Source organism: Cyanistes caeruleus, chromosome 2 (assembly GCF_971803275.1).
Source record: "Cyanistes caeruleus chromosome 2, bCyaCae1.hap1.1, whole genome shotgun sequence".
Taxonomy (NCBI): domain Eukaryota; kingdom Metazoa; phylum Chordata; class Aves; order Passeriformes; family Paridae; genus Cyanistes; species Cyanistes caeruleus.
In genome coordinates, this window is record NC_141702.1 from 119,078,703 (window position 1) to 119,103,571 (window position 24,869).

General features: G+C 43.1%; 3 long non-coding RNA genes across 3 annotated transcripts; 2 read left to right on the plus strand and 1 right to left on the minus strand.

The window, feature by feature from the left end:
• The first annotated feature begins 977 nt into the window (after positions 1–977).
• Positions 978–9,589, plus strand: LOC147655172 (uncharacterized). Its single transcript, XR_015282478.1, has 2 exons — positions 978–4,129; positions 4,256–9,589. It is a non-coding gene; the product is annotated as an uncharacterized LOC147655172 (long non-coding RNA).
• A 101-nt stretch (positions 9,590–9,690) lies between these two features.
• Positions 9,691–17,270, minus strand: LOC111926415 (uncharacterized). Its single transcript, XR_015282465.1, has 5 exons — positions 17,184–17,270; positions 16,449–16,538; positions 15,348–15,698; positions 11,349–14,561; positions 9,691–9,793 (listed from the first exon to the last, which is right to left on the minus strand). It is a non-coding gene; the product is annotated as an uncharacterized LOC111926415 (long non-coding RNA).
• LOC111926417 (uncharacterized) lies at positions 15,401–24,661 on the plus strand. The gene is made up of 2 exons (XR_015282471.1): positions 15,401–15,729; positions 16,187–24,661. It is a non-coding gene; the product is annotated as an uncharacterized LOC111926417 (long non-coding RNA).
• The last annotated feature ends 208 nt before the right edge of the window (positions 24,662–24,869 follow it).

A 24,869-nucleotide genomic window follows, 5' to 3' on the forward strand; every position in this document is an offset into this window, starting at 1 on the left:
AAGAGTTTTAAAATTCAAGATTTTTAATATATAAGCATTTCATATAACTGCAATGGAGCAGCTAATTTTGTGTGGCTGTAGCTGGTTGCTGGAGCCTGTACAGGAGTAGCGGTAGTCACAGGCAGAGTGTGCTGTATTTTTATCTGCAGACAAGCCTTCAGCATTTGGGAGAAACAAACATATTTCCATTTTATGTGTCTCTTTGGCAAAATGTTTTGCTTGTGGAGAAGAATGACTTCTCTTTCTGAATTTGGAAAGCTGTAAATAATGCCCATCTTATGTGTTCAACAAGTTTATTTTATACTGCAAACGAATGAAATGTTCTCCGCGGTGATGACAATGAGGAAAACGTTACCAATCCATTATGCAGCACTCCAGAGAATTAACTTTGGCACAGCAAGTAAATAACCCACCCAACAGCCTTAGGAACTTTCTAGATAAATATTATCAGTAGTAAAAGAATGGGATGCTGAGTTCTAATTTTCTTCCTTATTTAAGCTGGGCAGGTTGGGATATGTATGTGATAAGTGTTCATGATGTCACTCCAAGAAGTTCATTGTGACAAATGACACCTGATGTGCCAACTACACATTCAAATTAACAGGAAATTCAAATTAACAGGAAATTTTAAATCAGGAGTGGTGCTGTACCTTACCATTAGGGAATATTCAGGAGCATGTGAGGACAGTGTGCCTGTAGGTAAAGTGTTTGTTGGAAGAACTGTTGTACATTGAAGGGCTGAACTAAAAAGAAGATCTCTCATCTTGGAGCAGCCAGGGATGAGATGGTTAGGAAAGAAAACATAGGTATATTAGGTAATATAGGTATAATAGGTAATTAGGGAATATACCTATATTTAAGTATATAAATATACCTAATATTATATTTAGGCATAATAATCTAAGTGTAGAGTAAAGGTGCTGCCGTTGCCAGTATTTTTGTTCTGTGTTTAGGAGGAGAATGACCATGTGGTCAGATCAGGAATGATAATGAAATATTTCCCATTCCAGCCATAATTCAGGAGAACATTAATCAGGAATTTCTTGTGGAGAATGGCAGGATACAATGTGTATCCCTTTGTTTGTTGTGGGTGATCAAGCAGCTGTGAGCTCTCAGAAGCCTCCACGGCCAAAAGGGCTAATGAAATTCTTGAATGAATGTAGAAGAAAATTTCAAGAGAATGAGAGAGGTTCTTTTACCTAGTTTTGGTGCTTGTGTGACTGCTGCTGGCAAACTCCCTGTGTGCAGCTCTCCTCTCCATAATTCAAGAGGATAATGACAACTGGAGAGTGTTGAGAGAATAATGAAAAGAGTGATTAAAGCACTGCAAAGGAGAGAGATGGGGATGGCGAGGAGAGAGGCACTCAAGGAGCTTGTCCTTGTACCTCCAGTCTTCCCAGCTCCTCAGAGCCCCTTCTCCTCATCCTGTGCTCGGCTCTGGGATTGTGGGAGCTGTTCCATGGCCTTGGCTCTGAGAGGGGGAGCTCTTCCTGCTCCTGTGCTCTGAAGGTCAGAGCCATCCCTGCCTTTGGAGCTCCGTGCTGTCCAGAGGAAGCGTAAAACCCGCCCAGGAGGGCTGGAGTTAGTGGGGATTCAATCATTCCTGTATTTTCTCCTGAGGCAGTTCATTTGGGGAGTTGTCTCCACTGAAATAGGTACAAAACTCCTGTCCTGACACTCTGGGGCACAGGGGCAGCAGCTCAGCCTGGCTGAGGTGTGTTGGACTTGTGTTAATTTGCTTTGGTTCCCAGTGGGAAGATGTTTATTGGACACTTATTTCAAAAGATTTCCTTGACAGGACATTGTTTCCAAGGCCAGTGGATCACTTTTATCCAAATTAGAAAAAAAGAAGAAAATAATTATATCTTTGTTGTTAGATGTAATTTGACTGTTGGCCTAAGTAGAGTACATTGTGATAGAACTTTTCAAGGTAAAATATGTCCTCTTGAAAAGGTTTTATGAATTTGAGGCTATATAAATTACTCATTTGAAAGGTTAAAGGCTAATAATGCTGCGAAATCTCTACGGTTATGTAGAAAATATTTACTTCATTTTTCAGGTGCAAATTAGAAGTTTGTATCTATGATTTCTCTTTGAAAAGATGGAAACATTTCAAGAATATTGATATAAGAGTTATTAATAGTCTGAAGTACTTTTTGATACAGTTTGTCTTTCCATGACAATGGATTTGAGGTCATTTTGTTGCCTCCTATTTCCAGAAGTATCCTTGGAACCTACAGATTTCAAAATTTTGTGTAAAGAAATGTAACAGTAATTATGTTATAAAAAAGATACTGGTTCTTTTCAAGCATTTTAAAGGACTTTTTTATTAAATAAGTTACAAGCTACAAAATACTCCGAGAAAGAAAAGAAAATATATTATTGTTGGTTCAGTGGCTGATGACAGCAATTGAGAATCTGGGGAAATGGATTTGCACAAAACTGTGATTTCTTAACTGCTGTTCCAATAATATGGAGTGCTGGATTCTGAGAAAACACGGGAAAAGAATAAGAAATTATCACAAAAACTACACAAAGTATTCTGCTGAAATCCTGTCTGCCAGAGTAAACAGTCATTACTGTAAGAATGGAGCAGCAATCCCATGGTTAAGTGTTTCACTTGTCTCTTCTTGGATTCTCCATCCCCAGCTTTAACTGGGCTGATGAACTCCTGCTACAGCAGGGGGCATCAACAATAAAAAAAAAAAAAAATCACTGAAGGTTGCAAAATGTAGAGGGAAAAGTTTCAGAAAAAAACTGCAGAAAAATTTGCAAGGTCACTTGTTGCTCTAGAGAAAAGCATCCTATTTGGCTCTCTTAATAAAATCTAGAGCCATATGTCAATTTGGAAACAATCGTTTCCTTTAAAATACGTTACACAAGCGATTTGCCATTTAAAAATCATTCTGCTCATTTATGTAGAAAAAGAAAAAGGGGAGAGTTTTCTTTCCCGGATGAAAGGATAGCTCAATATTTAATTTCTGGTTTTATTTTGATGCATATTTTAATACTCTGACCATAGATCTGAGAAAAGAAATCTCATTATGTATGCACATAATACAATAAGCCTCGTGCACCCTCTGATATCCATGAGAGCTTGGTGAGCCCTTGAATATTCCATGGTCTCCAACATTCCATTGCAAGCTCCTGATCCGGAGCCTTGGAAGTTTCAGTGCACAGATTCAGAGCTCACCCCTGACAGACATGAGGGTGATGGTGTCTGTCACCTCCATGATGCAAACCTGGTGCACAGCCTAGCCCTTTCCCAGAAATGGCCCTTTCCCAGAAATGGCCCTTTCCCAGGAATGGCCCTTTCCCAGGATTGACCCTTTCCCAGAAATGGCCCTTTCCCAGGATTGATCCTTTCCCAGGAATGGCCCTTTCCCAGGATTGATCCTTTCCCAGGATTGACCCTTTCCCAGGATTGATCCTTTCCCAGGAATGGCCCTTTCCCAGGAATGGCCCTTTCCCAGGATTGACCCTTTCCCAGGAATGGCCCTTTCCCAGGATTGATCCTTTCCCAGGGCCAGCCTCTGTCCTGCAGCATCTGCGTTGGCCTTGTCCCAGTCCAGAGTTCAAGCAGAAGATTGATTGCTGTCCATGATTGGGTGCTGTCCATGGCAGAAAATCCATGGTGTGGCTCTCTGGTCCTCCGCAGAGGAAAGAAATGTCCTTCCCTGTGCTGCCCAGAGGGAAAAGCCCAGAGAGAAATGTGGGATTTGCATCCTGAACAGGATGTGTGGGACAGCAGCACACGGGGCTGTTACGGGAGTCCCGCTGTTCCCTCAGGTGCTGTGCAGGGGCCGCGTTGTCTGGGGCCATATGAAGAACACAAATTGCCATCCCATGAGCAGGAACTGAGGCTGGGGAAGGTCACAGGAGTTTGCTGGGAACTCAGCTCCTGCTGAGGGAGCTGGGGCTGAGCCCTTCCTTCAGCCCTGCCTGGGAAGCTGGAGCGGCCGGAGGTGCCGAGCAGCCGGGGGCTGAGAGTGGGAGCAGTGGCTGGAACAGGAATGAGAGAGTTTGAAGGCTCTAAAGGAATCTGCGGGCATCCCGGTTAGTGTGGTACTCCTGAGCAGTGTGGTACTCCTGAGTAGTGTGGTACTCCCGGGTAGTGTGGTACTCCCAGGTGTTGTGGTACTCCCAGGTGGTGCGGTACTCCCAGGTGGTGCGGTACTCCCAGGTGGTGCGGTACTCCCAGGTGGTGTGGTACTCCCAGGTGGTGTGGTACCCTTGGCCAGTGCGGTACTCCCAGGTGGTGTGGTACTCCCAGGTGGTGTGGTACTCCCAGGTGGTGTGGTACCCCTGGCCAGTGTGGTACTCCCAGGTGTTGTGGTACTCCCGGGCAAGCGGTGCTCTTGGCAAACCTTCCTTCAGCGGCTGCTGACTGACAGCGGGTGTGCGGTGTGATCCCGTTCATTCCCTGCCCCCGCCTGCCCGGCGCTCCGGAGAGAGTTCCCTCTCCTGTGAACTGCGAGGGAGAAAGGCTAGAACTGTTCTTGCTGGAAATTCCACTTGAACCAGGGTTCAAGGATAAATATTACCTCCCCTCGGATATGTTAACTATTTTTTAATGATGTGATCTGATATTTTAACAGTGTGCGCAGTGCAGCAGAGCTTTGGGTTTGTTGTTTAAATATCTTTGATGGTATGTCATAACAAATTAGTTTCTAAATGTTGCCAATTTGGCAGACAAAGCTGATTATTTCCTGCAATCACACTGCATATGTGCACAAGATTATAATTAATGACCAGGGATGCCAAGCACACTTTAATAATGATCCTTCAGCATTTAAGGGACTGTTAGAGTTATTGGCATTTGTGCCTCGCGTTGCAGAGGATGGGGGCAATGAATACTGATAGATCTATCAGTGTCATAGAATCCAATAGTTTCCTGATTTTTCCTATAAATTGGAGGATTCACTGGGAGTTATTGACAAAGCAGCTGCAGTGAATATTAACAGTGTTTGTGCTGCTTTCACTGAAGCACTACGAACTCTTAATTAGATTGGAATTGCTCTTTTGGCAACTTTGCAAGGCGGTTTTCCTTAGCATATTGTCCATTTTGTGGAACGATTGCAAGGAAATCAGCGACAGATCTTTGAAGAACACCTGAATGTCAAGACAGCAGAGGGCTGGATCAGAATGAAAACTAAAGTGGAAAGGCACAGTGGATGCTTAAAATGAGGAAAAGGTAAAGCTTGTAACACAGCCCAACAGAAACAGGACATGGAATCAACTTCAGGGCTTTTCTGAGGATGCTCCAGGAAATTTCTCCTGTTGAAATTGTTGACAGTAAAATGAAAACTTTCACATTTTTTTAAAGTGAAACTTTATGGATAATCTCTTGGCTATAGATATTTTTACCAATATTTATGGAGAAGTTTATTAAACAGTTTTTTAGTAAAACTGCATCATTCAAACTGTGGGGGAAAAGAAGTTAGTTTATCATAAATTATTTTACTTCTTGTCAACTTTGCTTTTCAAATTTAGTTCAGCCAGACCTAATTCTTCACCCTTTCAATTTTCAATATGATTTGTGGATAGGATTCTGGGATTTTTGATTATATTTTCAAGGTGAGCTTACTTGAGTAAAGAAACTTTTGAAGAGGACAGACTTCAGCTCATTATTCTTTAGCAAGTTGTCTTATATGTCAGATTTTACGGAGACAGGCTGGAGGATTGACACGCATACCGTGAATTAAAACCCACTTACCTTAGACATCTGTGAGGGAGGCATTTCCCAAGAAAAGGAAAGCTGTGTTGCTGCTGATACATCTCATTAAGTCCAAACCACCAAGTTCCAACCAGCAGAAACTTAAATTTTACCCCGACTCATGTAATTGAACAAAATCTGAGCGCGTGAGAGTTTTTACAGACCAGGAAAGAGCAGGGGAGGGGAGGAGAGCGAATGTCCTGGCTCAGTGAGGATTACACAGCTCAGCTGTTGGCACTGCCAGGAGGGGCTGGCATTTCTTTATGTCCCAGGTGTTTGGGGGACACTTATGCTGAGCTGATGTTTACTTGGTGTTTCACTGTCTTGACTTACAGGTGATGATTTCTGCTCTCGGTTGAAAAAGTCTCTTTTTGCTGTGGAGGTCCCCAGGTGTTATTGCCAGAAAAGCGAGTCCCCAGAGCTCAGATTTCCCCTCCTCTGCCTCAGGGGGTCACTTCACCTTTCTGCAGCTCAGCTCTCCAGGCTGTGGGAGAGGTTCCAGCTCCACAGGGACAGTGGGGACTGGCTGATATGGAAATGTGCTGAGCCTGGAAACACATGGTTATTATTCACTAATAAAAGGGAATTAAAATCTCCCTGGTGATAAAAGTTGTAGAATGCAGTTATATTATTATGAGCAAGTAAGAATATAATTGAGGTCTGGTATAAACAGAGGTGCTGCTATATGAGCTTCTCCTGATATTGATCAATAACCATCTCTCACTGTAATTGTTCTAGTTTGTTTATTGCTCTGCATGGGAGTTATTGATCTTCTCTTTCAAGCTTCTTTGTGTTCTTCCAGTTTCTAATTCATTCTTGCTTTTTTCTCTTAGAGAGTTTAAATAAAAGCTTGAAAAGGATTATCAAACTGAGCCTCGAGAAGAGATTGCTTAAAGCCAGCATTCACACACCCTCCCGTTCAAAAAGCAAATCAATAGCGCTGATGACCATTGCAGCTTATCAGTGCAGCGAGGAGAGCAAACTGCAACAATGCCTTGGCTCCTGCTGGGCTCTGCCACCTCCTCTCTTTGCTCTGTGGAGATGGGAAAGCCACGTCCATCCATGTGCCCATTTTCACTTTAGGTTTTATCAAATAACACCCACACCTGAAATTCCACCCAAAATTTGCCACAGTGGCTGCTGAAGCATCACAGTAACTCTGTGTGCTGCTTGATGGGTGGGAGGACACTCTTCTCTTCAGCTTCAGTTTGCAAATGATCTGGAGGGGGCTCTGGGGAGGCTCCAGTCCATCAGCCCAGTGTCACAGCTCTGGTGGCATGGCTAATGCAGCAGAGTCACATTGAAAAGCAGCAGACATGGCTGGATTGGTCAGCTGCAGTGCTGCCAGCAAAATACCCAGAGATAACTTGGAATCAGGTGATTTACTCAGTTTATGAAACCCCCTGGGTGTGACAATAGTCACAAACCCAAAGCTTTCCTGCAAGGGATCCATTACGCTCTGTGCTTTCACATCACGATGCAGTTTAATGTGTTTGCATGAGATGAGTTTCCTCCTGTCCCAGGAGCTCGGTCTCCACCCTCCTGTTCACTCTGACCTCATTTCAGAGGAGCACATTCCTCTCCCTGAGACCCCCACTCACAGCTTCTGCTCTGGCTTTATGCAATTTGACATTTTCTACTTGTTGCATTCTACAAACGATGATGAACTCTCTCACAGCTGAACTTATGAAGTATCTGCTATAATAACTCTTTTTGACACGGTCTCTGGGTGTCCCTTTTTTGAGGGAGGATGGGAAGCACAGTGTCCACGTGCTGGTGAGGCTGTGCAAGAGCAGATGTGAATTCTGAGATCCCGTGCATGGATCTGTTTGTGTGTGCCAGCTCAGGATGGAGCAGAGAAAGGAGAGATCCCAAATTCATGGTTTCAGGGCAGCTGCTGAACCCAGTTTGGAAACCCTTTCCTTGGCATATGTGAGTGACAACACCCTGTGAGCAGCAGAACAAACATTTAAATACCTACAGGGCAATTTAGGGGTTTGAAGTTGTTACCAAGCTTGGTGATGAAATGATGAATACTCCCCACTGTGAGCTTTTATGCATTTATCTTCATAATTTTTTCAAGACCTGATAGCAATAACTTCAAGAGTGCCCCCTTCTCCTTTCCCAATTTTCATCCCTATCACCAGGTATTAAAATGGCTTGTTTCCAGATAAGAAAAATCTATGTCATATAAAATATCTGTGCTTTTCTAAATGGCTTGCACATCTCATTAACTTAATATTTTTTCCATTGGTCACTTTGGATTTATTACTTTCCAGCCATAATTTTTTTTAAATTTAATTCTGACCTGGCATTAGCCTAAAATTAAATTCTTATCTACCCTCCACCTAAAATGGTCTGGGGAGGAAGCCATTTTGCATTACATTATCATCCTATCAAATTTAACTAATTTAAAGGTGACATGAATAAAATATTCATTAAAAGTACAGTGCCCATTTGTCTGTGATCTTTAGTGATGTCCCCATTAACTTTCAGTTGACTCTCAGTTGGAAATAGCAACCTCTCTTTCCCAGCTTTTCTGGAACAACTTTGATTTACATGAAGAATTTAGCTTCCCTTCTTGCTCTCTTACTCATTATTTGTTCACATTTATTTTTATTGTCTGTCTCTGGGCTAAAATACTTCCCCTCATGATAGTCTGAAGTACTGATGCACTGATTATTACAGCAAAAAAATATCATGACATGATTGAGCTTCCTTTAACAATGTAAAGAAAAATATTCCAGGGGGAATTCAGCAGCTGTGGGGGGGAAATAATATTTTCTATTTAGTTCAACAACTTTTCCCTGGTTGCCTTGTATCATTCTTGCACAATTCCTGCCTCTTGACATCCACTGAGCCTCCTCAGGAGAATGGTTCTGAAATCCATGAATTTATCCATCAGAAAAGCTGTGTTTGGTCCTTAGAACAGGAGAGATGCAAAAAGGGGTCTGCATAAAAAAATACCAGAAATAATCTTTCAGTTAGAATCAAAGATATTTTCTTGTGCTCAAACAGGAGTCACTGCTGTTGTAAAATGATCTACAGTCTTTGAAATTGTAGATTCCTTTATACTGCAAGGAGAGAAAAGTCCATATTTGGACCAAGTCTTCTATAAAAATGTAGCTCCATGTCCAGTTCTTATATTTGGTTCTGCACTAAGGAATTCAGTAAAGCTGGGATATTTTACCACAATAATCAGAAGTTGGTGCATTCTGGGCTGGATTCTGAAAAGCTGTAAATTGTGAGCCTTTGATGGATTTGTGCTGATTTGTCCTGGGCCAAAAGCCAGCACAAACTTTATTGTAGAGCACAGAAAAAGAATATTCTTGTTCAGGTTTTGTTTGTTTGGTTGTTTTTTTTTAATTGCAGATGGCAATATCTCATCCGTAAGTTTATATTCAATATAAAGAGAAATCAAAATTCTGTTGGGCATTTTAAACTTGGTTTGTGGCTGCTATGAAACACAGAACTGCTCTATTCCCAAGTTCCAGGTGCAGTGTTATAACGGAGGGATGGAATCGTAATTCTTCGCACGCTCCACTTTTGCCTTATTGATTGTGAAATGATGGGGTAATTCCAGGGCTTTTTTTTCCTTAGAGATTCTCAGATAAAGGATTTTGCCTCTTTCCAAAGTTAATAACGAAACTCAGTTGATGCCACTGGGGTGGGGATGTGGTCCTTATTACAAACACTTGCCATTCTTCTTCCCCTTTAAAGTGGGAGTACTCTGGATTACTTTAACTGAAATTCAACATTTATTTCTTTTTCAGAACTTAGCACCTGCAGCTTTTATGATTTATAAACCCTTGAATTACTTTTAAAAGTAATTTTTAAAAATCTGTTTATCTGTATATGTAATGTAGACAAAAATAGCCATAAGTTAATAAGAGCCAAAATTAATCTTCACAGTCCAATGTCCAAGCCTGAATTCTTCCAACTTCCTTGCTGAAATCAGTGAAACAGTTCCTTACCTCTGCTCCCTTAGGAGAAATTTGGATAGTCCCAAAGAAGTAATATTGTTTTCCCTCAGCAGAACTGAGCTTTGAATGAGGCCCAACCACCTCCTTCCCTGGCCTGAACAACAGAGATTGGGGAATATTGAATGGGAAAAGATCTGTATTATTGGGTGATGGATTTTAATTGCATTCTGCTGGAGTACAATGATTTCTCACATTACTAAGGAGCTGGGGCCCCATTCGATTTTTCTCATATATTCATAGATAAATTGCAGATTTGTTTGCCACTTCTCCAGTTTTTGCAATAATCTATATTAAAACAGCCACTCAAAAATGAAAGCTGAGTTACACGAGCTCATCCACAGTCAGAGATCTCACACATTAAAAAACAACAAAAAACACATCCTAAAGAACTCCCAACATCCTGACAGGAATTTAATACCTTTGCAGGTTTGGGTCAATTTTTAAGGAGTCCAGCGAGTAGAGAAAAATCAAAATTAAAGTAAAATCAGATTCACTCAAGTCAATACAATTTTAATTAATTTAGGAGATTCATACCTTGGAAATTTCCTAAGGGTCAGCCAGGCAAACCCTGCCAATAAATGCCAAGGGCTTAACATAAGATAAAACAGCAATTAGAGCAGGGCTCTGAGTGGAGCAAAATGGTTTTGGATGAAATTTTGCCTTCTGTATCTTTTCTGAACAAAAATATAAACCCCAGGAAATGAATATTTTTCATGCTGCAGCAGCCAGAATTTATGAATCCAATAATTTCTCAGATGCTACTTGAAAAATGTTTCTTTATCCAAAGGTTAACTCCTTTAGGAGTACAAACCTCTAAATTTTCTCACTGGCTCTATTAGTTGGTACAACTGGATTCGCCAGTGTTATAAATCTATCGGTTTTCCAGTCTATAACAGAATAATCCCTGAAATCTCATAGATATAAATGGAATTGCTAATTTTCAATAAATCTGCAGTAACAGGTAATAGTGTCATGGTCCCCAGCTCCAATCATTTTTGCAATAATAAATGGGACTATAGAAGACTCGCTCTCAGCCATAAAATTTACTGTGCAGGGCACAGATTTTAACCCCCAAAGTACTTAACCAATTCCCCTCTCTTTGTTGTTGTCAGTGCTGCAGCACAGCAGCTATTCCTGAGGTGGGATCAGGGCCACTTTGGGCTGCACAGGTTATTTATAGGCTGATTTGGGCAGGAAATGGAGAGTGTTTTTCCAACGTATATTTTCAGCCTGACAATATTCAGTCCAGAGGGGCAAATCCAGGCTATTTTTAAGAGCCCAGGGACAGATGCAATTCACCTGAAACTTCCTCCCTGCTCAACCCCAAGCCTGAAATCTGGCTTTGAGGCCAGACAAGAGCACTAGAAATGGCTTTTTTTTTGGGGGGGGGGTGGTGCTACAGGTAGATTGTCTTGGAAAGAGTCACATTTTATTATCCCAGTCCAGCACAATCTGAGAGTGCACAGTTCAAAGCCGTGTCTTGCAAAGATTCAGGTGCTGGATTTAACACTCCAAGTCACTGGACTGCTCCCAGTTGCTAAACAGCTTCCCAGTTTATAAAATCAAATATATGCACACATCTTTACAGGAACGAGGCCCAAAAGGGAACGGCTGGGAATGGATATAAGAGCCTGGAGAGCTGTACTTACTTGTCCAAGATGTTAAAAACAGCTCCAAGAGTGGAATACACATCCCTGGAGTCCCAGTTCAGGGATCTGGCGACACAGGTTGGGCTTTCAGTGCCAGCAAAATAACACTGAAAAATATTAAACATGTTGGAAAGCATGCTGAAAGGAAAAGTTATATTAACAAGAGATGTCTCTCTGAGCTGTATCGATTTGCAGCTCTGGGTAGCAGAAACTCTCCAGACAGACATTTAAACATATTATTGTCTCCTATTTACTCAGCAGATATACCTAACACGCTTTATGAGATGAGTTCAGGAGGGAAGAAGTCAATTAAAACCCGAATCTCACGCAGTTCTAGAAGATTAAAATAACCCCCTATTTGTTACGTGGAACTCTAATGCTCACCCCCAAACCACAGGAGCACCTGAACCTCGCTGTAAATGCAGCACGTGCTTTTCCTGGATGTGTTCTGCAAGCTGCTCTGAGCTCAGCAAAGTGCAAATGCAGAATTCCTTTAGTTTGGAGTTGTTCAGCCAGGGGTAAATGATCAATGAGGAGCAGCCTGTGAGCCAGCACAGCTCCACTGTGCTGGACAGGCCAGGAGCTTGCAGTGTTTCTCTTAAGGTTTTTTCTCTCTCTCAGGGCTGAGATAGGATGAGAGAATTCAAGATTAAGTTCTGCATCAAAGATAAAGTGTTTGCATGAGAGATTCATGGGACTTTTCTGAGCTGTGTGACTTTGTGAATTGCTTTGTGCCTCCATTTCCCTGTTTATCAAGTGTAACCATTGGAATTCTCTCTCATTGACTTCTCTCTGAAGTACTTTGGGGTCTTTAGGCAAATAGTCCGTTAAAGGTGACAGAAATAATGTCAGCAGCCACCCTAAAGAGACCCACAGGAGCTCTTTTCACACTAGCACATATGGGAAATAGCACATGCAAGTGTGGGAACTGGAGGGAAACGTTCAAGAAATGCCTTTAGACCAAAATCTGCTCCCCTTCATGTCACTGAAGCCCCTCAGTGAAGGCCCTGGCTGGATGTGATCTCTAGAAAAAGGGAAATTAGATGGGAGGAGGTGGTGGTAACTCTTCCACTGAAATGCTTAGAGACGATACAGGACTTTTACACAGGAATTAGAAGAGAAGCAGAAGTTCAAGGGGAAAGACACAGTTTTCTTCTTGCCTCAAAATGCAGGAAATTATCCATGCCAAGACCTATCCAGAAAATTAAAAGCCAATTAAATAAAAGCCTGAATGATGCTGGCAGTAAGGGGGCTGTACACACAGGCAGGTTCAGGGGGAATTTGAAGATAAAATGGTCATAGGTAAAGTATCATGGATATTCTGTTAAGGGTATTAGGAAGTAAATGAGAAAATGGGTGAGTTAAAAAGAGAAAGGATAAATGATCAATAGAAAATTACATTGAGGACAGCAAATTTCTTCATTCCAGCCTCGGCTGCAGAGCCTGGTGCAAAACAACTCAGGTAAAAGGGATGTGCTGCCCCTGGAGCTGTGGGAAAGGTGCTGAGGAAAGTGTGAGAGGAAGCAGCAGGACACTGCCAGGCACAGAGGAGACTGAGTCGAGAGTCTGGAAGGAATTTGGGAATGCAGTAGCTGAGTCAACGTTGAATTTTACAGACTCATTACAAGCAGTAAATATTTCAGAAAGCAGAGAAAACCATCTGTCTCCTATTGCAGCCACTTTCCAGTCCTTCCTTCTTTGTTTGAAATGGAAATTCAAGCTGGAATGTGGATAAATTGTGGGTAATGCTTTCCAGGAGGAAGGAGCCACCTCTGGAAACACAGGCTGCTGTCAGTACTTCCACTAAAGGTCTTTTAACAAACTGCATCTGAACTGGCTCCCATCAAACTCTTTTTACAGAGAGCTGATCTCCTCCCTCACACTCCATGGCATACCTGTGGTCTCTGCATATGAAATAGGATGAGATTTAGGTTATGATGTTCTTGAAGTAATAGATTGTGGCTTATAAAATTCTGGGAGTTGTGTACTTTGTTGCGTGTTTCTGTTGTTTCTGAAAGAAGGGGCAAGTCTTTATGGAAGTATGTAGGATTCCCATTATTTTTGTCATAAAAACATTGCTTTGATTAATAGGCTGAAAATTTTAATAAAAGCATTTTCTGGGCTCCCAAATCCTTCAGAACATCTTCTAGAAGCTGCTCCTCAAGATAATTTCATCATTTAAAAAAAAAAAAAAAAAAAGAAGAAAAAAACCCAGATACAGCTATCTTTTCACCTTCTATCCACCTGTTAAATAAATTTGTCATTTCTACAGCCAATTCAGGAAAGGAGTTATCAGATCCTTTCCTTGGAGACCCAAGTGTAACCCTGCAGGTCTCTGGGGTCAAGCCCACACCTTCTCAGGAAGGCTCCGTGCACAATTTGACAGTCAGGGCAGTCATTATCAACCAGCCTGGCACAGGCCTCCAGGGCTTTCCCATGGCACAGGGGCTGAACTGTGCTGCCCATGCCTCCCCTCACCAATTATAAGTTCTGTACAGTTTTTTAAAAGACTGTAAAAACATATCAACATCATTCCCTTCTTTGTAATGAGGAAGCAATTTTACCTTATTATAACTGACTAAATATGCATGGGCTGACCCAGTAGGACCCTCATTCACCCTTATTCTTTCCCTCTGGAAATCATATTCCATCTTCATCGTTTCCATTTCAAATTTTTCTTCCTCCCCATCCTGTCTGTGCGCTCTCTCTTGATCCCATTCTTGTTCCATCTTTATCTTTCCGTGCTGAATTGTCACTCTTCACGCTCCTGCTCTCATTACAACTTCCTTTGTGTTTGATGCTCGCTTTGCAATCCCCTCCTTTTTACCTCGTGCCTTTCTAACATCTGCAGTGGTTTAGCACCTGTGCAGTGTATTTCCTGTGCATGGCTTCAATTAGTTGATGGGTGTCCCTGATGCTGTTTGCTGCCTCCTCCCTGCTGCTTCCAGAGGGCAAAGACCAAGCCAGGAAGCGAAGGGGTCCGGGTGTACCCAGCTCAGCTCTCACTCAGCTCTCCCACCACACCCAGCCCCATTCCTGGGGTGCCTGCTCTGGGTACCCCACCAAATGTAACTCCTCATGATTTCCTCTGTGTGGACACAAATCCTTTCCAAGGGTTTGTGCATAGCCCTGGCTGTGTCTGGAGACCACAGGCTGAGCTGTGAGGGAATTTGCAGCCTTGTGAAAATCACCTTTGAGCCTTCACAGCAGCATCTGTTGGGATAAACAGAGCGTGTGAGACCTCCTTTCCTCAGTGACAAAATGCTGCACATTCCTCGTGGCCATTGTGCCCCAGGCCTTGGCAGGAGACTGAGGCAGGTGATGCAGAGGCTGACAAGGAGACTGTTAAATGCCTCAGAAAATCCATGCCCTGAAAAACTCCCTGGGCCTTTGTGGCAAAGTGAGGAGAATGCCATGGGCACAACAAAGCCAGGAATCCCAGTGACCACTGGAGATAACTCCCTGTGGCTGGGCTTGGATACATTTACATAAATGAAAATAGCATTGAGAGCTTTACCTGGGACAAACCACATCATGTGAGTGCCTGATCCAGATAGCATCGAAGGGAAAGGCACAGACAGCACCCAAAGGATTTACACCACCAAGCATTCCCAGTGGGGAATGATGGTGACAGGTTATGAATCCTTAAACTGAGACACTCCTCCTGTCCTAGAGCAGGCTGATTGCATTGGAACCATTCCTGCCAATCTGCATTGCTTTCTTATGGACAGGAGATGCTTTGTTTTGCTTGACCAAACTGTATTTGCTTGACCAAACTGTATTTTTACACCCTGCATGTGTTTCCAAGGGCACACAGGTATTGCTCCCTTCCTGACATTTGAAATATATTACTCTCCTTTTGACTTTAAAAAACATGTCAAGCAGTCATATTTTTAAGGCAAATTAGATCTCTTATGATCTCTGACAAGGTGAGTAGCCAAGCAGACCTTGGCTGTAGGTGTGGGAGACAGGAAAATGAGAGTTAAATGTTCCAGATACCTTTGTGACAACAGCTAAGGGAGGAATGAGTGCTCCCAGCTGGTTCTGGAGATGTTCTGTGCAGGGAGAACAGCATCACCTTTTCTGTGGTTCCTCAAACACAGCTCCTGTCTCCAGCCTTCCACAAGGGCTGTGTGTGCATCTTGTTTGGAGGAGTTCAGGCTGAGAAAGGATCAGCCTGGATATTTCCCTTTATTGATCTGTGCTCATGTTCACACGTGCAGGGAAATTCTTTCTGTGCAAGCAAGCTGAACTAACAGAGCCAGCGGAGTGAGCGGCTCTTAACAGCTTCTTATTATCATCTGTCTCTTCTTTCAGATGCACTCTGGTGTGCCACACATTTAGCTCTGTCTGCTGGAGAAATAAAAAAGGTCAAATGAAGGTGAGAACACTTCATTCATAATTTTTATGAGTTATTCAGTCCCACTGTATCATTACCCCTTGGAAACATATGTTTCCTGATAGCAGTTTAGAAAATATTCGGCACATCTCGACAATCTCTCCTGAGCGATACAGCTCAGTTGTCACACTTTGTCATGTGCCATCAGGTTGTGTGGTGCAATGAATTTGCTGGGGTGTGATAAACTGCAGCCATGTGAGATCCCATCCTGATAATTCCTGCATCTCTAAATGGAATGCTGCAGGATGTGTCTTCTGAGGAGTCAGAAGTGTTTCAGTGCATCCCCATTTCAGGTACAATTGGTCATCCCTCTCCTACTCACAGGAGAATATGAGCCTGTTAACATAACTTCTGGTTAAAGAGTTTCCTCAGAAGGTGTAGGACTTCACAGGACTTGGGCTGATCAAGGTGAATATTCTCAAAACTGCTTTTTGTCCAGGGCAGCTGCACCCACCACATTCAGGTGTTTGAACTTGGGGAATCCAGGGGCTCTGCTACCATAAAAGAGACATCTGTGTGCTCCTCTTCACTGCTTCTTGGGGACCCAGGTGAGGAAAGATCTCACAAGAGCCTGTGTTTCCCATAGGATTTTACCAGCTTTTTTCCAGGAGAGTGGGAGTTTTCTCCTGTGTTTCCCACCCATCCTCAGAGCCAGGCCCTCAGCAGCCTTTTGTACTGATTTGGGAGCATTTCTACTTCACCTGGAGCCTTTCCCTCAGAGCAGACAGGGACCTTCCTTAGGGAACACAGCCTTGCCTGCCCCACTGAAGTGCTTAATGCCACTGCCATCCCTGTAAAAGTGAGGACAGGGGTCAGGGTGTGTGGGGACAAAAAGGGACTTCAAATCCACAGTCAGTCCTAAAGCTGCTCACTTGAACTGTGCAATCATTTCAGATATCACTCAGGGTAATTATGTTAATTATAACCTTTTAAAGTAATCCTAAGGCTAGAATGCAGCAGAAAACCAGACTGGTTCGGGATGCCTCCACCTTTGGAGAGAGGTTGTCACCCATGTTTGTGGTGCTGCAATGAGAGCAATGAGGATGATGATTTTGTTAAGCAATCCAGTTTACTGTTCTTTTACCAGAAAACAATGCCCATAACTAGGTTTAAATTTATCCACTTCCCAGAGAAGTATTTTGCAGGAGCTGGACAGGGACCTTAACTAACATTCTTTGAATTCCAGCAGGTAACTAGTGGGGTGTCTGATTCAAGCAGAGCTCATTGGAATTGGATTAATTTGTGATAGCTGTCTGTTTGGATCAGAGTTGAGTTGGAAAGAGAAATCTCTTTAAAATTATGTGTAAGCCAGACTGCTGTGCAAGGTTATCAACATCTCAGCTGCCAGGAGAGTTAGACTGGGAAGTTTCTGGATGGAAAATGAGACATTCACAGCCTCTGTCTCCAGTGTCACTCTGTTGGGAGCAAAACCAAACCTTCGGAATTTCAGGTGCTGAATGTGAGGATCTCATGTTGTAAAGCTGGCTTTGAAAACAAATCTGCAGGTTGAATACTGCCCAAACAGCTCGTGGGTGGTGTCTGACAGGTCACAGAGAGCCCTGGAATCCTCCCACACTGCAGGCCCTCACTGGAGCCTGAGGGAGCTTAAGGAACCATTTGTTAAGGGTTTGCCCCCACTGGGTGAACACTGGAGAACTCAGACTTCAAAAAATATCCACCTTTATTCCAGCACTCACCGTGGTTTAAGAAAAAAAATGAAATGGTGAGGGTTTACAGCCTCATTTGCAAACATCTGTTTGGCAAGAAGGGTTTTATGATGGTGTGTGAGCTGACAAAGGCTTAGAGGACAGGGCTGTGCAGCTTCCTTGTGCTGAGCTCCATGGGGAGCTCATCCATCACCTGCTTCCCTGGACTGAACATGCAGGAGAGTGACAAGACTACATTTTTTTAGAATGGTCCAATGGCTTTTCTTCCATTTCTTGCTGATTGCACCCTCTCAAATGCTAAAAAGCTAGAGGCTCTTCTCTCTGTTGGCCTGTAATGCTGGCCTTAAACATAATTCTTTTTGCATCTCTGTGCCGTGCTGTGCCAACTCTGTGGGGCCCCACACATGCAAAGGTGCTTTGCTTTATGATCAACAGATTTCTGAACCTCAGCAGCTTCTTGGTTTCTCAGTCTCCTGCTGAATGTTTTGAGATTTGCAGAGCACTGAGCCAACTTCTGAGGTGCCATTATGGATCCTGAAGTGAGAAGAAAACCTTTCTAAGCCATTCATTGAAGTGCTTAACTGCATCTGCTTTTCTAGCACAACCTCATCAGTGGCAATTTGGAAACTGTAACCACAAAACAACTAGCAGGCCAAGTGTGTAACCAGCATACCCAAATGATCTCAAACCCCAGCTTTCTATAGCTTTAATAGCCTAATAAATGGATTTTTGGTACTGAGCTAAGTACAGTCATATATAATTGCTGTTATTCTCACATTAAGCTGCAGGGAAGTGGCAAACCCAATTAGATTAAATCCTACCACATCTCCTTGGGATTTGTGGTAGACATTTAAGCAGAGAGACATGTCACTTCCACAGACCAATTTGCTTGTACCTGTCTGCTTAGATTTATTGTGATTTGTCCTTGGTTTTGTGTATGTTTATTTGCAGAAGCCAGCTCCAGATGCAAAACACATCAGTGGAGCTTTGGAACATTATTTTTAATTAGATGGGTTCGGTTTCTAGTAACATGCTTGAATTGCTTCTGGGCTACTAATGGAGTGTGGAAAATAAATATTGTTGCTCTTGGATATTTTTTTTTCCTGGTTATAGCAAACTTCCTATGCTGTGGCAAAGAGGCTTTTTTTGCCATGAGCCTCACAACACAGGGCAGCCAGACCAGACAGAAAGTTCCAACTGAGTTTCCACAGCTTTGTTCTCCTGTCTAAAACCTTGATAGAGATTATAATTACACTGGAAAATATCACAGAAACTGCAGGAAAACGTTGCATTTTTTTGGTTCCTTCTGAACTTGAACTGAGTTGGACAAAGTTTACCTCAGTCAGCACCTGGCAGAAGCAGGGCACAAAGCAGATAATGAAATGTGAGTCTTAATCCTGAGGAAGTGGATTTGCTTCTCTCTAAATTCTCCTGTACATTTTATGAAGATACAGCAAACCCTTCTATTCCCTCTTTTATTCTGTGCTGGTGTATGACTGCACAGGGAGAAGCACATGAAGAGCTGGGCATGGCATATGCAGACAATTGCTTGTTTTCTTTGCAGAAAACACTCAAAAATTTATTACCAGGCTAAGACATTTCATACAGGACACATTTCTTCTTTCAAAGGAAGAAAACAACGCAGATTGACCAAAGACCAAAGAGCAGAGTTCAAAGTTCCTACCAAGCCAGGGCTGACAAATCATACAGTTAAATTCCAACTGAGTGAGCCCAAAGCCCTGCAGTACTGAAATCACTGGGCTTGGGATAATTCTTGTTGCAATCAGCCTTTTTAAAGGGCTGTGAAGCTCTTCATCTGCCCACTCTTTGTGGCAGTGCCACAGATGCCTGTCCATCCTGTCCCCGAATTTCACCGTGGGCAGGGATTTTACCAAACTCTGGGAGTCAATGGAATTTCACTGGGAAAGAGGGTGAAAATCTCCCAGCCCACAGCAGAGCCACTGGCAGGCTGAGCTTCCCTGGCAGTTCCCTGCAGTGATGGATTGCTCCAAAAACCCCAGAGAGGTGGGAAAAGGGCAGGATTTGTGCAGGGTTTGGGGCTGGATGAGCAAGGCGAGCTCTGTACCAGGACACACAATGGCAGAGGGATGCCAGCTGCTGCTGGCAGCGTGAATGGCTGGGAAGGAGGCTCCAGGAAGATTTCCTCCAGGGATTTTGGCTTTGTGTGGCTTTTGCGTGTGTTATGGATATCCACAGACACGCAAGGGTGGGGGGCATTTGGGGCAGCCCAGCTCACACAGAAGGGTAAAGGCAGAAAGGACATTGTGGGGCCAGAGAGCAGCAGATGGAAATTCTGTGCCTTGTGCCATGTTTCCTCATCCCAAAGTGAAAATGTTCCAGGCCAGGGAAGAGGATCATTTGGCTCCTTGTCACCTGCACGTTTCTGAAGGGCTCAGAATTAAGTCCAGCCACAAGAAGGAAGTTCTGGTTCTGCTGCAGGTGAATGGGGATGGTTTTACCTCAGGAGAGGAATAACCAAAGCCACGAATCCGACTGAGACCTGTAAGAGATTTGCAATGCCCTGTCTATAATATGTGCTTTGGATTCCTACCTAGCCTCTCATCTCTAGTAATAATTTGTAAATGAATGATGAAATTTTTCTGTAGCTTCTGTCCCTCTCATTTTCCGTGTATTGGGTTCACAAAGCATTTGGTCAACCCCCTTGGGCAGAGGGTGGGATTCTGGGAGCTGCTCTGAGCAGGGCCAGAAGAGGACTTTGATGATCCTTGTGGGTCCCTCCCAGGTCAGGCTATTCTGTGAGTCCATATTTAGGATATTTTCACTCCTTGGCCCTGTGCAGCAGTGCAGTCTCTGTGGGACACATCCATCTGCTCCGTGTCCATGTATTTCTCCAAAGCTCAGACCAAAAGGCCATGCTGGGAACACAAGTGACAAGGACAGGAGCCCTGGCAGCCCCAGCCCTGCACGAGGTTACAGTGCCAATGACCTGTGAGATTTGACAGACTACCTGCCTCCTTTTTTGTCTAGTTATGTCAGGGGTTATTTAGATACCAATAACAGCGAGACTGGAAACACAATTGCATCATTATTTATATCTGTCGGGCAAACTACTGGGGCCAATATGATGGTTTGGAAAACAAGTCAGAAGGTATTTATTCAATGGTCTCTTCTATTGATTGTTATCAAACAGCAACTCATAATTTTGCACAGCGAGAATTTCATGACTGCAGTGATCTGAAGTATGTCTCTACTCACAAACCAAGCTGTTTATTTAATTAAGTGCTTCTGGCTCTTTGGATTTAATAATTCTAATTAAATTGTTATGGTTATGACTTGCATTTGGATTATGCCCACAGTCTCAATTAAGACTATGAGAAGACCTCATAAGAACGTGGAAGAAGGCACTGCTTTCCTCAGAATGATTAGGATATGGCATGGGGAACACCCCACGGGGTCATCAGTGGCTTTTCAAGGACCAAGCTGATGGGACAGCTTCCCCAGGGACTGAGAGAGATGTCAGCCCCTTCTGCCTGAGCTGTGGGAGACAGGGACTGGATGTGCAGAGATAACCAGGGCAAACAAAATCCTTTGAATTGGAAGAACAAAGAGGTTTCTCTGCACTTGCAGTATTAGGCAGGTGATTACACAACCAGGAACTGAAGTTGTAACAACTTTGGCTGGAAAATGACCACGTTTGGAACATGCAAACAACAACTGGATTTCATGGAGCTCTGAGTGCATCTTTATAGCCATCAGTGAGTAAAACACACTTGACATTTCCAGTCGTGCCAATTCAGTGTCACCACTAGAAATCCATTCTTTTTCTTACTCTGAGAGGGCTGTATGCCATAAGATCCTTTTGTCCCTCCTGATTCCCCTCACAAGATGGGAATGTGAGCTAATGCTTGGAAGGAGTGCTGTGACTTTTCCATAGGAAAGCAGCAGAACTGAACATAAAACCTGGCCCTGTTGTTGGAAATGTGGGTAGAAATGTGACTGGCACCTGGATGATATTTACTGAGTGCCTGTAGCACAGAGGCCCTGCAGGGCTGTAGAGAATGTCCTGTTTTCACATTCTTGCTCATTTTTCTTTGTGAAGCTGAGGTCCAGCACAGCTCTTGCTATTAATAAAAATTAGGGCTGTTACTGATGGAGGTTTGTTTCCATTGTGATCCGTGCTGGCTGAAATTACAGTGATTTTTTCCAGCCATGAGTAAGCTTCACTCATCACTGATCAGCTGCTGCAGGTGGCCCAGCTTGAGCAGGGGGTTGGACAAGGTAACCTGCAGAGATCCATGACAACCTCAATGATCCTATGATTCTATGATCTCCATCGTTTCCACTGGACCCAGAGGCCATAAAGAGCATCTCTTGCTCCTTGAATGTAGCCTTGGCAGCCCAGTAAATAAAGAGTTTCTCCTCTTCCCCTTGCTCGACACCACAAGCAGGAGCTCCCCTCTGCAACCCTGCACCAAAAGCTGTCATTGCAGATAAGAATTCTCTCACTGAGTCTGAGGGAATAATCACAATTTACTGTGTCCCTGAGGGAGCTTGTGAGGGTGATGGTGGTGGCAGCACAATTGCATTCAGAATTTCCTACTTCCAAACACAAATTCCTTTCCCATTTAGGAGGAAAAAGGAGTCTAAGTTTGGCACTGAGGTGGTCACACCCACTGCAAAATTCACTCATCACTGATCACATAATTCCTTATGGGAATTAATTTGCATTCCTGCATTTGTTAGCTGATGGGTTGATCTTTTTCCTGTTATTTTTTGTCCCAGGTTATTGCACATCTTTGCCTGACACTGAAATTCCCTCCCAGGTTGTTTCTCCACAGGCTCGTTGAGTCTCCAGCTCTGCATTGGTTCAGGCACAGCAACTTTTGGTGTTTTAGAAGCACGTGTCAAAATACAAAACAAAATCCTTTACCCTGTTTGAGGCAGCCTCAAACATTTTCAAAGGGAATCATTTCCCCTGCTGGATGAAAGACGGGATCTTTTCAAACTTTATTTTATGTCTGTGTGTAAGTTAAGCAACAGTTTTGTGACAGGAGTGTGAACTACAAGTAGTAAAGCTGATGAAAGCCAGAGAGGAAAAACCAAGTGTAGGAGTGGAAGTTTGAAGATGCATCTGCAAATAGATCCAGGCAAGGTTGGCCCTGGAATTTTCACATGTGGAACTTAACCTTTTCATGCTTTAACTCTGCAGAGGTGGGGCTGGAGATGTTGGAATGGGGGATGCTGATGGTCCTGACAGGTGACCCCACAGCTCTGACTGATGAGGTTCTTCTCTAAAGGGAGAACAGATTTTTCCAAGTGCTTCCCCAAGATGGGGCTTTAAAGACGGTGCTGGGAAGTGTCTGGTACGAGGACCACACAGATGTTCCTCAGAAACTGCTGTTGGCCAGGTTTTTAGGGCTGGGTATGTGCCTTTGCCAAGGGATTGCTTAAGGTCTGCAGATGTCAGGATATTCATTGTGTAATTTAGGAATGCTGTCTTGCCATTTGCTTGTTATTGATGCCACTACTTTAATATCTTCAGAGAAAGAGATGGAGTTTTACAAAACTTTATTCTATTTATTGCAGTCATGAACTATTACTCAGGATTCCTACAAAATGAGTGCATGAACATTCATTTTAATTATTTTTTTACAGAAAGGTCAATTCTTGGTTTGAATACAAACAGCTAAAAACTGGCACCAACACGAACATGGCTGTTTCACCTGTCTACTGTGCCAAATTATTTACATGATTTTTTAATGTGAAGAGCTCTGATCTTGTGAACTCAGTGTGGGCAGCAAGCAGAGCTCCCTGCCAGCAGCCCTGTGCACTGGGTCAGGTTTATTTTCCCCCTCACTCTCTTGCCATGTTTTCATCAGCTCCTTTAATTGATACTTTGGCACAGCTTCCTCATCCTCCCCTTGTTTCCTTGGGAAGTTTACGTAAATTGGTTTTTTCCACTTGTTTCTATGTCTGTGATCTTTTCCAAAGTCTGATATATTTCATGGATGTCCATGGGGGAAATTTTCTCTGATCATTATTAGCTTTGGACTAAGATTTCTTTCTTGTGAGGTCACATTTCAGGTCATGCACTTCCCCTAAACTGACTGCTTTTATTGTTAGGGCAAGAGGAGACCACTAGAGGACTCTGCTTTCCATCTTTTTAGCAGTGCTCTGGAATCAGGTTTTGCAGTTCTGTATTTTAAAGCATATATTTTTACAGAGCACATTTCATTTGCACAAATATATCATTTACAGAGTAACCAGAGAGCGTTGGCCACCCATTTATCAGAATTTCATCCAAATGATGAGGAATTCCCTACAGAAAATGTTGTTTGTGTTCTGCAGCCTTTAAAACAAGAGCAATGTGCAGCTCTGTCCATCTCTGTGTGAATATTTGAGGCAATATTAGGATTCTGTCTTCACTTCTGGCCAGCACAACCCCTTCTTTGGTTCCGGGTTTTCAAGATACCAATTGATAGAAACAGAAAGTTTCAGAAGCTTTCAGGGTTTAATGATTTTTAAAACCTTTTCCCACTGGACTCTTTACAGAGAACTTTTCCATCCTGAAAGGTGCACTGGATTTGGATTCTTTCCCCAGACTTTTCAACAGAAGGGGTTCCCTGTGGCAATTTTGAAGGAAAGGAACAAAAATAAAGCAGATCACCTCTCTGTTGAGGGCAGACAATAGAAATTACTGTGATTCAGAGCCATTATTTGGGTTTTTTTTTCCAATATGTGTTTTCCAAGACTACCAGAGGTTCTGCTGTCAGTCCACAAGGCTGTTTATCCAGCCACTGCCCACCCAGCACTGAAAATTGTTTAATTGCACTCAAGTGAAAACTGCCAGGGGGCATCTGGCCTCCCTTGGCTTAGCAGTGGAACACTCTACTCTCATCAACCTGCTTTATTTTATTTATTTTTTGTTTTTTTACAGCAGATACTTGGCATTTTGAGAACATTCCAGTATTTCCTACTTCATGCAAAGCTCCAGACAAAAAAAGAGGCCAGGGTGGCAATAGCCCCTGCTCTTGGGGTGAGGGGAGGAAGGGTTCTCGAGTGGCTGGGATTGCAGGAGATGCTCTGCTGGTTGCCTGCTTGCTTGCTTGGGCTCTCCTTAACCTTCAGCTATGATTTGAAAGACAATCTCGAAATTATTTTGGTAGGAATGATTTGATAGTTATTGATGTGGTGTTTTAATGCTTTTCAGAAAAATCCATCTGTCCTGCAGTGTGTGAAAAATAAAAGGAAATATCGTGGACTTGTGAAACATTTGTCTTAGATTTTTATGATCTGTAATTTTTACAAGATTTTCCTGGGTTTTCTGGAAATCTTTCTTTAGCTGTGGGGTTTTACAGGAGAATGGCAGAGGAAACAAAAACAACCCCCTCCCTGAGAATCGATTTTGAGTATTGAAAGCACTGAATGTGATGCTTTCTTTAAAAACAGGTGTTACAGCCCAGGCTACATCAT